The sequence below is a fragment of the Suncus etruscus genome, chromosome 16, assembly GCF_024139225.1.
Source record: "Suncus etruscus isolate mSunEtr1 chromosome 16, mSunEtr1.pri.cur, whole genome shotgun sequence".
NCBI lineage: Eukaryota > Metazoa > Chordata > Mammalia > Eulipotyphla > Soricidae > Suncus > Suncus etruscus.
In genome coordinates this window covers 10,294,897-10,309,266 of record NC_064863.1, presented here as the reverse complement: position 1 = coordinate 10,309,266, position 14,370 = coordinate 10,294,897, and the positions used below count along the sequence as shown (strand labels likewise).

Genomic DNA, 14,370 nt, shown 5'->3' with positions numbered 1-14,370 from the left:
ATGTAATTGGGTTTGGTAAGAAGGAAGACCAAAGGCATGGATAAATAAGGGGTAGTCATGTTTCCTTCCTTCACACACAGCTTTGTAAGTAAACTCTAAAGCTCTCACTTTACCTGGGAGTGTTTGACCCCAAAATGACAGAATTAATCAAACCTAATGTATTAACCTTGAAAGGCAACACAATTATATCTACAGTACTGCTGATCATGAGGTGGTTGGTTTACTATTTTTGTACTGACCTGGAAAACACAAAGTTCTTGAATTAAGTCACAAACAGCAAATCTCAACCTCACAAATGTAATAGTAGGGGCAGGGGAGGGGGGAATAAAGATGGCTAAGAAACAAATCCAAGATTTTCTACATAAAAAAATTCTCCATAAAATTTAGCTTATGTTTTTATAATAATAAGAGACAATAAATGGAAGGGAAAGATGAGATAGTGGAGATAAGGGGCCAACCAAAATATTTAAGGATATGTGACTGAATGAGGGAAGTAGAAAGCCTGTCTAGAGTATAGGCTGCTGTGAGGTGGGGAGGAAGGACACTTGGCATAGTGGTAATGTGGCACTGATGAAGGATTATATATATATATATTAAAATTAAAAACAAGAAAAGAAAAGATAAGGCCTCCCAATTCTTACCACAGTCTCTGTGTTCTTTACACTTACTGTATAGAAAGAGGAAACAGTAAATGCATCCCATATATACCTCATATATATACCATATATACCTCAACACAGGCCCTTTGCCTGGTCTGTATTGTGAACTGGGGGACAAAAAATATTTAAGGATGATTGTTGGGGTCTTCTTAGAGAACTTAGTATGTTTAGTAACAGTCAATATTCCAAAAGAAGACACATACATTAGTAAAATATCTCAGAGACTATAAGTATAGTGATTGTATTCACACTTCTGTGGTAACAACCTTGGTTTAAATCCCAGCACTGTATATAGTCTCCTGAGCATTGCTAGACAAACCCCTTGGGTACAAAGGCTAGGTGTGACTCCTGCACACAGACCCAGAAATATCTCCTAAATACATACTCAGATGTGATTCTCTCCCAATCATAAAAATATTTTTGTACCAGAGCTCCAGAGAAATTTTAGAGAAAGTATGTGCCATAGAAGAGACACAATACTGATGAAGAAAAACATAAATGGAAACTTATTAGAGAAAAATACAATAAAGTTTGTACTAAAATTTACCTATGTCGAGTTTGGATGCAAGCTTGCAAATAACAGTGCTGTTTAATATTTCATAGGCAATTACCTGTGAACTGTTGCAACCAAAGTTTTCAAATTATTCTCATCTTGAATTACTATAGAAAATGGTATCCGAGGGAAACTTAGAGGCAAAAAAAATAGTATATCATTTCTAAAGTCAACAAGGACAAAAAATTAAAATTACTCCAGGAGAAAGCATAAATATAAAAATAATGAGCCAACTCTTAGAGTTTAGAGTTAATAGTGGCTATTAGTAACTGGATGCAGGGATAAAAAGAAGAAATACTGGTCAAAATATATAAAGATCCTGTTAAGATTAATAAGCCCTAGATTTTACTGTAATGCTCAACAATATGATAAACTATGTATAAATTGTGCCACTTCTTATTATAGTTCCAGTTCTCATTATGTTCTTACAAAACATAGAATTAAAAGTAAAGTTTGTCAATAAGTTTTGGGCATATGATAATTTCATGAGTACTTACCTCTAAACCCATTAAATCATACTGAAATGTATTGATTTGTGTGTCAAAATAGTAGTTGGGATAGAGATTAGGACAATATACATATCATGCAGCCAACTCATCTTATCTTTGAATTTATCTTTGAACCACACCAGGGTGGCCAGGGAGACTCTCAGAACCTCTAAGTTGAAGACCCTTCCTATTTGTTCTCAGTACCAAAGGCCTTTGCAGGCACTGTCTCTTTGAACTCTAGCCTTAACCTGTTCACCTGTTCATCCAAGTATTTCATGGATTGGCCATTGGTCCTCTGAATAATATTTAAAAATGAAGTAAACCAAAATAAAAAATAATAAATTTGTATAAGAAGAAAGAATAGGCAATTAAGACGGTGACAAAGGACAGAGATATAAGGATGGCCAATTGATATATGAAAAAGAGTTCATTACCACATATAGTTAAAGAAATACAAGTCGAAACAATATTGAGATATCATCTCCTGACATAGCGAATGGAAAGTATTAAAAATTCTAGAAGTAGCCAGTGTGCTGTGACTCAGTCAGGAGCCTCAGAACTCTGAAAAGAAAGCAAAGCAAAACAGAAAACATGGGTGAATACACTGGTGAGGAGTGTGGCATTGAAATTATGTGAATGAGAAAACCTCACTAGCAGTATTGTAAATCACAGGACCTCAATCAATAAAAAATATTGAAGAATAGAAACCAGTGCTCCTAACACAGGTTTCAATGCTAATTTTCAACATTTATTATGTTATATTTTTTCTTTTCTGTACACTGAGAAGAGTTGAAAGAAAAAAATTCTGCTATTCTTTAGTATTTTGAAAACAGAGCTACTTTTTATGACTCCAAAGGAAATTAAGGGATTGAGAGGACAGGGGTTAAGACCATGCCTTGTCTTGTGTGAAGGAAATGCCAATTTGATCTCTGGCACTGCACATGCTCCCCTCAATGGCTCTAGGAGTGATCATGGAACAGAGAACCAGAAATAAGCTCTGAACACCGAGGGTGTCATCCAACCCCCTACTTCACTCAAAGGCCATTAAAGCTGCACATTCAAGATATATGATATGGGTGATATATCCACTTGAAAAATATATTTTCCCAAAGTCTGAGATCTTAAATCAAGTAAAAATAACAACAATAACAAGATGGTTAGGAGAGATGAGACATTCATTTTATACATGTGACTTTTTTGAAATTTAAAGCAATGTAAGATGTAGAAAATTTCTACCCTTCTTTGATCAGGTTTGTACACAGAATAGGAATTTATCTCTGTCTGAAAGTCTGATGGTTTCTTCTGAGGAAAACTGAAATAAAGAGTTTTTTTGTTTTGTTTTCTTTTTAACCTAGATCCAACAAGAGTTGGAGAATGACCAACTTGGGAATTTTTTTTTGCTAAATTCCTCATTCTGCTTCAAGGCTCACATCTTCGATTGCCTGGGAAAAGAATACAAATCATGCACACAAACCCGCCCTCTGTATTAATGATTCATTAAATTCAACAAATTAACTGAATTTCTGTGAGGAATCCAGGGATAAAATGTCATTCTTTCTTCGTTATTTATGTTTGAGTATAAACATTTTACTGCAACTGTGTGTGACTTGTAATTTAATACTTGTTTAGTTCCTGCTCATCCTCTGACCAATTAGCTTAATGACTCTGAGGCACAACAGGGCACATGTACAGGTATTTACATTATGAATAAGTAAGAGAGAAAGGCACATCATATTAATGGTGTTCATGGATCATGTTTTTTTTAAAGCCTCCTATTCCATTTTCTATATTACAGACCTTCAACCATCTGTGATCTTTCTGTGAGTTTATGAGACTACAAATAATTTGCATTTCCATCCATTTTTTTATCACCTTTCCAAACACCTCACCTCCTAAAACTATAACATTTAGAGCTCTCTTTATAGAAGGGCAGGGGATGTGTGGTCTTAAGTGCTTTATGTATTAAGGAACAATAGTTGGGACTTTCAGAACTCTCCATTTATTCAACCGTGGATTAAATCCAAATGCTTAGCATCATTTTAAGATCTTTCTTTCCCAATAATTATACCAAATACTTGCCTTTCTTAAATATCACCAGTTCTTTGACCAGGTCAGCATCCTGTGACCATAGTATTTCCTGCTGGATCTCTACTAAAAACTTTATGGGGTCAAAGTGATTGCACAGCAGGTAAGATGTTTGCCTTGTACATGACCCACCAGAGTTTAATCCCAGAATCCCATATATTGCCTTGATCCTAAAACTTCTGAGAGCCGAACAAGGAATAAGTCCTGAATACTGTCATATGTGGCCCCTAAACAAAAATCAATCAAACAAAAATACTTTAATGTACTTCCTCTAATCAGAGCAGAGTAGATTTCCATGTAATTTTTCATATTAGACCATGATTTGTGAGTGATTTCACTGTTCTCTACAGCCCAATAACAATCATTCATCCTTAATTATCTAAATATATTATTTTCTTGTCCATGATTTTTTTTCATGTTTATATATAATATCATAGTTACCTCCTTTATATTTTCCCATTAACAATTGGGTTTTCTCAGAACTAAATCATAAAAATCTGCTTTATTCCCATGTGCTTATCTCACATTGCACTACAGTACTCTTATAAATGACTTACAAAAGGTCAAGATTGGTGTCCTATTGGACAATGTGTTACTAAATGTTCTGAGCACTGTTATTATTGTCCCATTTATTCTTTTTTACTTACTACCTTGTCTCTGGCAATTAAGTTTCAGTAAATGAAACTAGTTTTCGAATGGTTCCTGATCTTAAATTGAGGGTGAATATTTAAAGAGAAATAAATATCAACTATATGTATGTATATATACTACCTCCCAAATCACAGTAATGCTTTGAAGTACTATTTAAAACTATTTTCAATGTTATTTTATTGTCACTTCATCATACTGTCATCATACTATCATTATATTGTCACCATTAACCTCAATCATTGAACAACATACTTGAGATCATCTTTAAAAAGTTCCCTGCTAAAGTAAAGAAATCAGAATTTGGGGGGAAATTATATTGGATTTGTCCTCTGTTATTGTGCTATGAGAGGCATCACCATGCTAAGAATGACAACGGCTAAAGATATTTAATCAATTCTGCTATCTCTCCTGTGAGCTACAAACTGGATTTCACAACCTACCAATGCTCTTTCTATGGCAAGGGACAGAGAATTTATTAGGACAGAATGGAAAGGAGGGACAGATAATCACTCTCTAGTTCTTAAAGACTTCATTGAAAGGTTCACAGTGTAACACGTGATTCTTTATCATGAAACTATCAGAAACACATCTAAATCCATGAATGTCACCATACAATTCTATATCCCTGCCATTGTATTCCAGCTTAAATTTTAGAATAATCAGCCCAGTTCATACAAGAGTGAACTATACTTGGACATTGACCTGTTTCTGGACTTAGTGGCTCAAAAATCTTCACATGGTTGGAGCGGTGAAGCAGCAGTAGGGCGTTTGCCTTGCACACAACTAACCTAGGATGGACCATGGTTTGATCCCCGGCATCCCATATGGTCCCCCAAGCCAGGAGCAATTTCTGAGTGCATAGCAGAAGTAACCCCTGAGCGTCATCAGGTGTGGCCCCCAAGCAAACAAACAAAAAATCCTTCTTAGTAGATCTGCAAAATTGAGACATCATTTTCTCCCTCTAAATATTAGGATATATAGTTCCTTGAAACCCACAGGAAAAGGCCATATCAAAATTATTTTTCCTTTAGATAATAAGCCAAAGCTCCTCTTTTTGTATACCTGTACACACTAAACTTTAAATCCATAGTTTTCTCACCTAGGCCACACTTTAGACATATTTTGAAAAAAATTCTAAAATGGGTGATATCAGGAAGTACTTTCATGATATCCACAGTATTTCTGTCTAAGCTTTTATACTTGGTTTATATACTCGGTTATTTAGCCAAGTTTATATACTTGGTTAGACACAAGTTTCTACACTTTGAAAAGAGCTCTTTTCTTTCATTGTTCATACCCAGCTAGACATCTTCACTAAAACACACTCAATAGCTCCAAATTCCTTTGAGCCTTACAGTGTAATCTAAGTCCTTTTTGACTTTTTTTAAAATTTTATTTTAGGCTCCGTGATTTGCAGTATTGATAATGGCAGGCTGCAGAGTGAGAGGAACTCCTTACTTGTTTGATATGTGGTCTATTCTGTCCTTCTGTTGCAGGTCACACTTGCAAGAGGGGAGAAATTAGGACTTTCTCAGGATGCTATTTCTAAAGAAGGCTTTCTTTGCCTGCCCAAAGGAAGTTAGTCTCTTTCTCTCTCTCTCTCTCTCTCTCTCTCTCTCTCTCTCTCTCTCTCTCTCTCTCTCTCTCTCTCTCTCTCTCTCTCTCTCTCTCTCTCTCTCTCTCTCTCTCTCTCCGGGAACTATAGAATACCCATATCCTGTATTTCAGAATTATTCCACTGATAACTATGTTTTAAATTCAATGGAGGGTCAACAGAGGCTTAAAGGATTCATATCCAGACTCTAAGCCTCAGGAACAAAAGGGGGTTGGCTTAATTATCCTTAGCTCTAGCCAATGTGGCTGTAGAAGTCAGATGCAGGATCATAGTAGATAAGGATATTCTTTTTCCATTGGCTGGCTAGTGTGATCCTTACCTTAGGAAAGTGTTTGGTGTCCAGTTCAAGGAGATGCACTTTCCATTTCTCTCTCACCACAGAGCTTTATGATCCCCACTTAATAGTGCTATGGATACCTGCCACAAATATCCATTTTATGCAGTGTCCCTCTACAACCACTGTCCAATGCATTTAGTTCTTAAATTGTTCCAAAATCTTTCTTCTGCATTCATTTGTCAGGAACAATTTTACAATTTACAAAGTTAGCTGTTGTTCCTTCTCATGTCTAGCTTTCCCTTCACAAATAACTTCTTGGGAGAAGATTTCTTTGACTTCCAAAGGAAGTAAGTTTCTCTTTCTTCTGTTACTATAGAATATTCATTGCCTGCATTACAGAATTACTCTTCTAATAACTATGTTTTAAGTTCTATCATTTTTAGCAACTTAAAAAATTCACAGAATAATGATCATATAGATTATCTTCTCAGCATATTCTCTGTCCTATTATTAGTCTTCCCTGTTTCTTAGTGACAGTAAACTCCCCTAATATTCATGGCTGCTCCGTTAAGGAAAATGATTGGAATTGTGTCATGGAAAGAGTAAGAGTAAATCATAATAAGAATAAAAACAAAGTTACTATAAAGGAAAAGGAGAAATAAAATAAATTATTTTAAAAGGAGAGATGTTAGTCGTTAAAGAAATAATAATGAGTATTTTAATTATTTAAAGAGTTGGGCCAGATTAGTGGTGCTAGGGGACTTAGGACTGTGCGCCACAAAAATTATTATTAATCTTTATAAAATCCTGAATATACAATAGAGAGGGAAAATTCATTTTGTTGAAAAATGAAAAGAAGTTGGAAAATGAATTTCTTTGTCAGAATAGCATGTGGCTAAAAAAAATAGTATAGGTAAAAGTATTGGGCCAGAATGTTGGTGCAGCAGTAGGGCATTTACCTTGCACACAGCTGACCCAGGACAAACCATGGTTAGATTCCTCAGCTTCCCATATGGTCCCCCAATCCAGGAGCAATTTCTGAGTGCAGAACTAGGACTAAATCCGAAGCATCACTGGGTGTGGCCCCCAAACCAACAAGAAATAAAAAAAAAATAGGTAAAAGTAAAAATATATGAAGAATAAGATTTGCAATGAGTTGAGTCTTTGTGACATATTTTGCTATGAATGGGCAAGTAAGTAGATTTTCAACATCACAGTGCAAGTGAAAATCAAATATAAGACCAAATCTAAGATTACTAACTCAACTCACAAGCTATTTCTGAATGTCCATTCTGCATCCTTTAAAATGTAAGAAAAATAAATAAAAGTCAAAAAGAAGGATGTAATGGGTTATGGGGAAAATGATGAATGATAAAAATTCAGCATAGAATGATAAAAATGAGCAAAAAAAGAAAGGATTCATTTCTAATTCATAGATGCTTTACTTTATTCAACATTTAGTATCTGTGATTTAATAGTGGTTTGGCATATTGAAAGGAGAGAAAAATAATGAAAATGTGATGTTGGCAATATAATCCATCAATCTGAAATATAGACTCCTGGCAGACCTACCTTCACGATCAAAAACCTTTGTTGGGAACAACTTAGTATGTCCCACAAAATGCCAATATTTTATAGTTCTTTCATCTAAATTAGAAAAAGAAATGTCATCTGCCTATAACATACAATCTATTCCTGTTTACCTTGTCAAATAAATAAAAGATAATAAAGCATCCAAAAGTTAAAGCAAATAGCATGCTATTTTGGGAAGAATATTTTTATTCTCCATCCCACTGTATTTTCCTAAAACAGTACTCTACTAGAATGAGAAATAGAAATTTTTATTTGAAAGGCAAACTTTGCCATTAATATGCTTTAGTGGTTATATTTGTTGACATTTTAAAGAAAAGTTGCTATGTAATCATTAAAAAAAATAGGGCATAACTTTTTCTGAGTTTATTATGATGGTTCTGCACTTAGAAAATATTTAAAAACTTGTGATAAACCTGTGACTCAGCTGAGAATTCATCATAGAAGGTGCCTTCTCCTAATTTCTAAAATTCTTGGGAATATGGCTTATACTCTGAGACCTTCATAAATATGACTTATTTACACTGAAATCATGCAAAAAGCAAGCATAAGAGTTATCTTCCAGAAACCAGAGCCTTAGCACAAGTGTCCTAGTTGTATGTCTTCTTAGAACTCACATAAAACAGCAAGTGAACCATTGCTAGGAGCTAATGTTTTTATTTTCACTAAATCAACCGCGGGCAACAAATGTAGTCAGCATGGTAGCACTGATATTAAACTGAATCCATGAATTTTGAAGAGGTAGTTTATTAAAGAGTGAGAGCAAGCATGTTTCAGGTCCAGAAAGGAGTAAGATGAAAGAAATAATGAAAACATGAGTGTATCTGGGGTGGATAAGGCAAATTCTCATGGGTAGAAAGATGATCTTGACAAAGAAGGCAGGGGACCATCAGCAAAGACCTTGCCTATGAGGATCAGGGTCTTGGGAACGATTGGAGATTTTTTGATGGCTCCAATTTCTCCTGGATTGATGACTGGATAGTTCTAAATTGAACCCAGGTTTCCCATTGTTCAGAAAAGACCTTGGCAAAGTTTCAATTCCAGAACCTTTTAGAAGTTCATTAAACACCTCAAAAGCTTTTTTCAACTACCAAAAGGCACCAGAATTCCATTTAAATGTAAATATACTTGGGAATTTAAATTCTAAGACTCAAGAATTTATGAAAGTGCTTGAAAGTAAATGTTGTTTTGGGAAAAAAATAGATGGTAAAGAAATAAACAGTGAGGGACCCAGGAAAGATTTAAATTCACCCAACACCAAGGGTATTAGAAAATCATTTTTAAGTTCACCCTGCAGTTCTCAAAAGCTGGTCATCAGTCAGGGAGTTCAGAAGTTGACATCAGAAAGAAGAGCCGCTGGACATGAAACTAGGCAACAATAAAACTACAGAATAAAGCTCAGCTGGGTTTGGGCAGAGTTAGGATTCCAGGTGGCTGTTTGCATTGTAAATCTGTCAGGTCTGGATCCCTGATGAAGGGAGACCTGAGCAGACTTTGGTCTACAGAGAAAAGCTGGTCCCATCCAGATGGCGCTCCTACTTATGTGGTGACAGTTATAATCTTTCTTTCACTTCCCTGTCGCATTCATGTCAGTGCACCTTGCTAGGACTTCCACAGGGTACCTGTCTAATAGAAGAGTGCCTTGAAGACAAAAAAGATGAGGGATGCTGAGCTTTTTAATATTCCGTTTTGAAAAAGAGGATGCAGAAAAAGAAAAGGAACAATTAAAATGGCAAGGCTAAAACAGAAGCCTTGATACTGTCTTTCTTAAAGAAATAAACACAATAGCTAGATTCAATCTTAACCTCTTCTTTAATCTCTAAATCAGTTTATGGGACATTGAACTTTTAAGTTCTTTATTATTAATAATATTACTCAGTTTTTATTGCTAAACTTAAAATATTTATCATGTTAAAATTTACTTTGTATATTTCTGTGAAATAATATAGTTTTGTGGGTAGGGAGATAAGTGGAATAAAGGGCCGAGTGAAAGTTTTGAATTGCATAATTTTGGTTCAATATCAGCCACAATATATTTCCCTGAGTACTCTTGGGAGAAGGCTTTAAACAGAGACAGGAGTAGCCCCTGAACACAATTTGTGTGATGAAAAACAGTAACATCAAAATCTATAAAAATATTATCTTTAAGAAAACATAAATTATTAAATAAGCAAAGCCAAGTGAATATTAAAATTATATTATAAACTCATGAAGAGATATAAATAAGTTGGTTAATATTGTTGTCCTTTTAAACTCTCTTTACATTGATTTATTATTGTTTTACAATATTGTAATATTTAGAAATTCAAGTTCAACCTCGAATGATCATCACTCCCTCTATTAAAGAACTCCCTCCTTAATACTTTTACCTCATCTCTGCCTTTAGAAACAATTACAGTTGTCCTTGTCTAGGAGTTAGTTTGGGTGTTTATTTGTTTACTTTAATTAATGTTTCTACATTTGAATGAAAACACCCAGTAACTGTCTTTTGATTTCTGATTTATTTCATTGAGCACAAACACCTCCATTTTCCACCCAAGTTGTTTGGTGAAATGGCACCCAATTTCACTAAAAATGGACAATTTTTAGAAGTTAATGCTATATTCTGACTTTTAAATATTAAATCTGTTATGTAATTCAACCTAGCTTCTTAAACTGAAGCAGAGTTGAGGTAAGTAAAAGGTTTTCAGATGTACAATGACCAATAAAGTACTTAAAAATGATCACTCTGGAAGGGCCAGACAGGTAGAATAGTGGTAGGGCGTTTTCCTTGCAAGCAGCCGATTTAGGACTGAGCATGGTTCGAATCCTGGCATCCCATATGGTCCTGTGCCTGCAAGGAGCAATTTCTGAGCACAGAGCCAGGAGGAACCCCTGAGCACCCCCGGGTGTGACCCGAAAAGCAAAAAAAGGAAAGAAAAGAAAAGAAAATCAGACTGCAAAATGATTCATTCTGGAAAAGAACTGGTGCTGAAAAGGGATAAAATGCTATCCATGGCACCCTTTAATTAGAAGTAGAGCAAACCACAATGTTAAAAAAGAAAAGGGAGAGAAAGAGAAATAGAGAAGGAAATACAATGGGGGAGATTAGGTGGGAGGGAAACTGGTTGGAAGGAAAACTGAGGACATTGGTGATTGATACTGTACACTGTATTGCAAGTCAAAATGTCTAAAAGGAATTTAAAAAGTGAACAGGAGAAAAAAAGAGAGATATAGAATGATGTATGCCCCAGCAACAAGGAGAGAGGACATCAGGGAGGGTGCAAGGGAAACTGGGGATTGGTGGCAGGAAATGTGCATTGGTGAAGGTTGTTGCACATTCTATGAGTACAAATCAATCAGGAACAACTTTGTCTGTGGAAAAAGAATTGCATTATGAACAACCTTGTGACCACAATGTTTAAATAAAAAATAATGTATTGCATCTGAGATTGTATCTGAGTATCTGAGTGTATTGCATCTCACAGCTCTCGCCTATGCCACATCTCTCAAGAGAAAAGGGCACATAGAATAGAATGAGTAATAGAATAATTACTATGGCTAGAATAAGGCATAGTAATTAGAGTGGTTGGTTTCTAATAGCATTAATGACACTCTTTGAGAAATTTGGGATCCTGATTTTTTTAACAACTTTTCCTAATAATTTCTTAAACTAGATCTACTATAGCTATCACTTTCAGCATTTCATTACCCCAAAATTCTAATAATACAATTTATTTCCAAGAGATCTTAATCTCAGGACCAGAAATGGGCTATAAGAAGTAATTATATGAGGTTCCAGATGAGATTCAAGATAAATGCAAAATTTAAGAAAAACAAAAATAGGGCTGGTGCAATAGCACAGCAGCTAGGACATTTGCCTTTCATACATCTGACCCACATTTGGTCCCCAGCATCTCACATGATCCCCCAAGACTATCAGGAGTAATTTATGAGGCAGCCCAGAGGACTGCTGAGTGTGATCCCAAATCAAACTAGTAGTAGAACTTTTCAAGGAAATAAAATAACCTATCAAAAGTGAAGAGAAGAGATAAAGAGAAATTTCCTCAAAAGACATACAGATAGCCTGGAAAGCATATGAAAATGCTCTTCATATTCATCAGCAGGAAAATGAAAATCACAACAACATTGAGATATCATCTCATACCAATGATACTGGAACACATCACCAAGAACAAAAATGAGTATTGGTATAAATGTGGGGAAAAAGGCACCCTCACTCCCTACTTGATAGAAATATTGAGTGGTCCAGACATTCTGGAAAAAGTATGGACACCTCAATGAACTAGGAATTGAACTTTCATATGACAGCAGTTCCACTTATTGGCATCTACTCCCAAGGATCAACAAACTCAACTCAAAAAATATAATTGTACTTCAATGTTTATTGTGATAGTGCAGCAGTCGAAACTTGAAAACAACTTGAATAGGTGGTTTAATGAAGAAATTATAATACATATACACAACAAATTATTATTAGGCTATAAGATAAATTTTTAATTTGAAACTTTATGGTGTATCTGGAGAGTAGCAAACTGAAAGTAGTCTGAAAAAGGAGAGACATATGATCTCTCTTATGTGTGGAAAGTAAAGAAACAAAGTAGGGAAATCACAAATTTCCACAGGCAACAGAATTTGAAACCTGGATTTTAGTAAGAAACCTACCATAGAGGTCACAGTGGGGAAAGAAATATAGAGGGCATGGTGCTGGAAACTTTTATCCATGAAACTCTACGTTAATAGTTTTATAAGTCAGGTCACCTAAAATAAATCTGACTTTACAAAAGGAAACTTCCATTGCTGGAGGTTTTGTGTTTTGTGATTTCTATAATAAAAGCAGCAGGGTTTGCATAAATGTCTGGGTTCTTTAGAGCAGATGCCTGAATGTTCTTGATTTTTAGCTTCCCAATATTATTTTGTGTACTTGGTAAATCTGAAAACAAACAAAAATTTCCAAAGTGTGGTACTAATTTCTAAAATTCAGAGTTAATCACTTTGCAGTGTTGATGCGTATATTTAAATATATATAAAGATGATAATATATCTTCTCTATTCTAGATAATATATGCTAATATATTAACATAATAATTTGTAAATGGCTTATGTATTATATCAATAAAATGCCTTATATATTTAATATCTTAATTGAGATTCTATAGTTTATAAGATTATTAATAATGAGTCCAACACAGCACCAATGACAAGTGTACACATTAATCCTCACCCATTGTTGATGGGAATGTTGTCTGGTCCAGCCTCTATGGATGGCCATATAGGATTTTTTTGCCATAAAGATGGTAAAATATAGGACAAGAACTACCATGTAACTCATCAATATCACTTCTTGGCATCTATCTCCAAACACACACAAAAATTAATTTGAAAAATATGATTACAAACTCATGTTTGTTTATCACTGAACTTAATACAATAGTTAATATATAGAAATAACTCAAGACCCAACTAACAGATAATAGGATCAAGCAGATATTTATCTATTTTTTAGGAACACTGTCTTATTTTTTTTTTTTTGAGTCTGTTTTGTGGTGGGTATGTTTCAGAGCATACTTGCTTGCATTGGTGGCTTACTTCCGGCTCTGTGCTCATGGTTCAATCCTGGCAATATTCAGAGGTCACGTTGTGGTGTTGTGGAGTGAATAAAGGTCAACCATCCACATTTAACTCCTTTTCTACCTTTCTGGTACATATTATTCAGAAGAAATTTTATTATATTTTCTATTTCAAAAGTATACATAAAATATTGGCCAGAGATATAGCACAGCAGTAGGGCATTTACCTTGCACAACTTTTATCTGGATGAAAATTAAGCAAAATTAGTAGGTAAGTGCAGGCTTTGCATGCCTGAAGCCTGATCTCTAGCATCATCAAAAAAAATCAGAAAGGCTAAATGGGTCCTCAGCATGGCTTACACAAAAACAAATGCTGGCATGATTTTATGTACTGATTAATACTGCCAATTAATCTTTGAATATGATATAATTAAAAGTCTCTTCCTACAGGACAGAAGCCCATCCTAAGAAACAATAATAATATAATAGTTTATTTCTTAAACAACCACATAAACAAATAAAGGCATTTGGTATTTACTTAATTTACATAAGTTTGATTACTAGCGACATTGTATGATTATTTTTTTATATTTCTATATATAATTTGTTTTTCATGTTTAATTATTAACCTGATGATAAAAATTGATAGGGCTAAATTATCTATGAAATACAGCCAAAAATATATAGGATGCTGTACTGTACAATATATTTCATGAAGCACCCTTGAATGCTTGATATTCAAATCACTCATGAGTTTCATTTTCCTTTTCCTGACCCTTCCACTCTGAGAGCTTAGTGTTTGCTCCATGTGAAATCATGCACACTTAATTTGCAAAAGGATGTCCCAGTAAGTGATCTATTTTTGTGAGCATTTAAAATATT

At 34.6% G+C, this 14,370-nt stretch overlaps 1 pseudogene; it reads left to right on the top strand.

The window, feature by feature from the left end:
* The first annotated feature begins 624 nt into the window (after positions 1-624).
* Positions 625-779, top strand: LOC126032761 (uncharacterized; annotated as a pseudogene).
* The last annotated feature ends 13,591 nt before the right edge of the window (positions 780-14,370 follow it).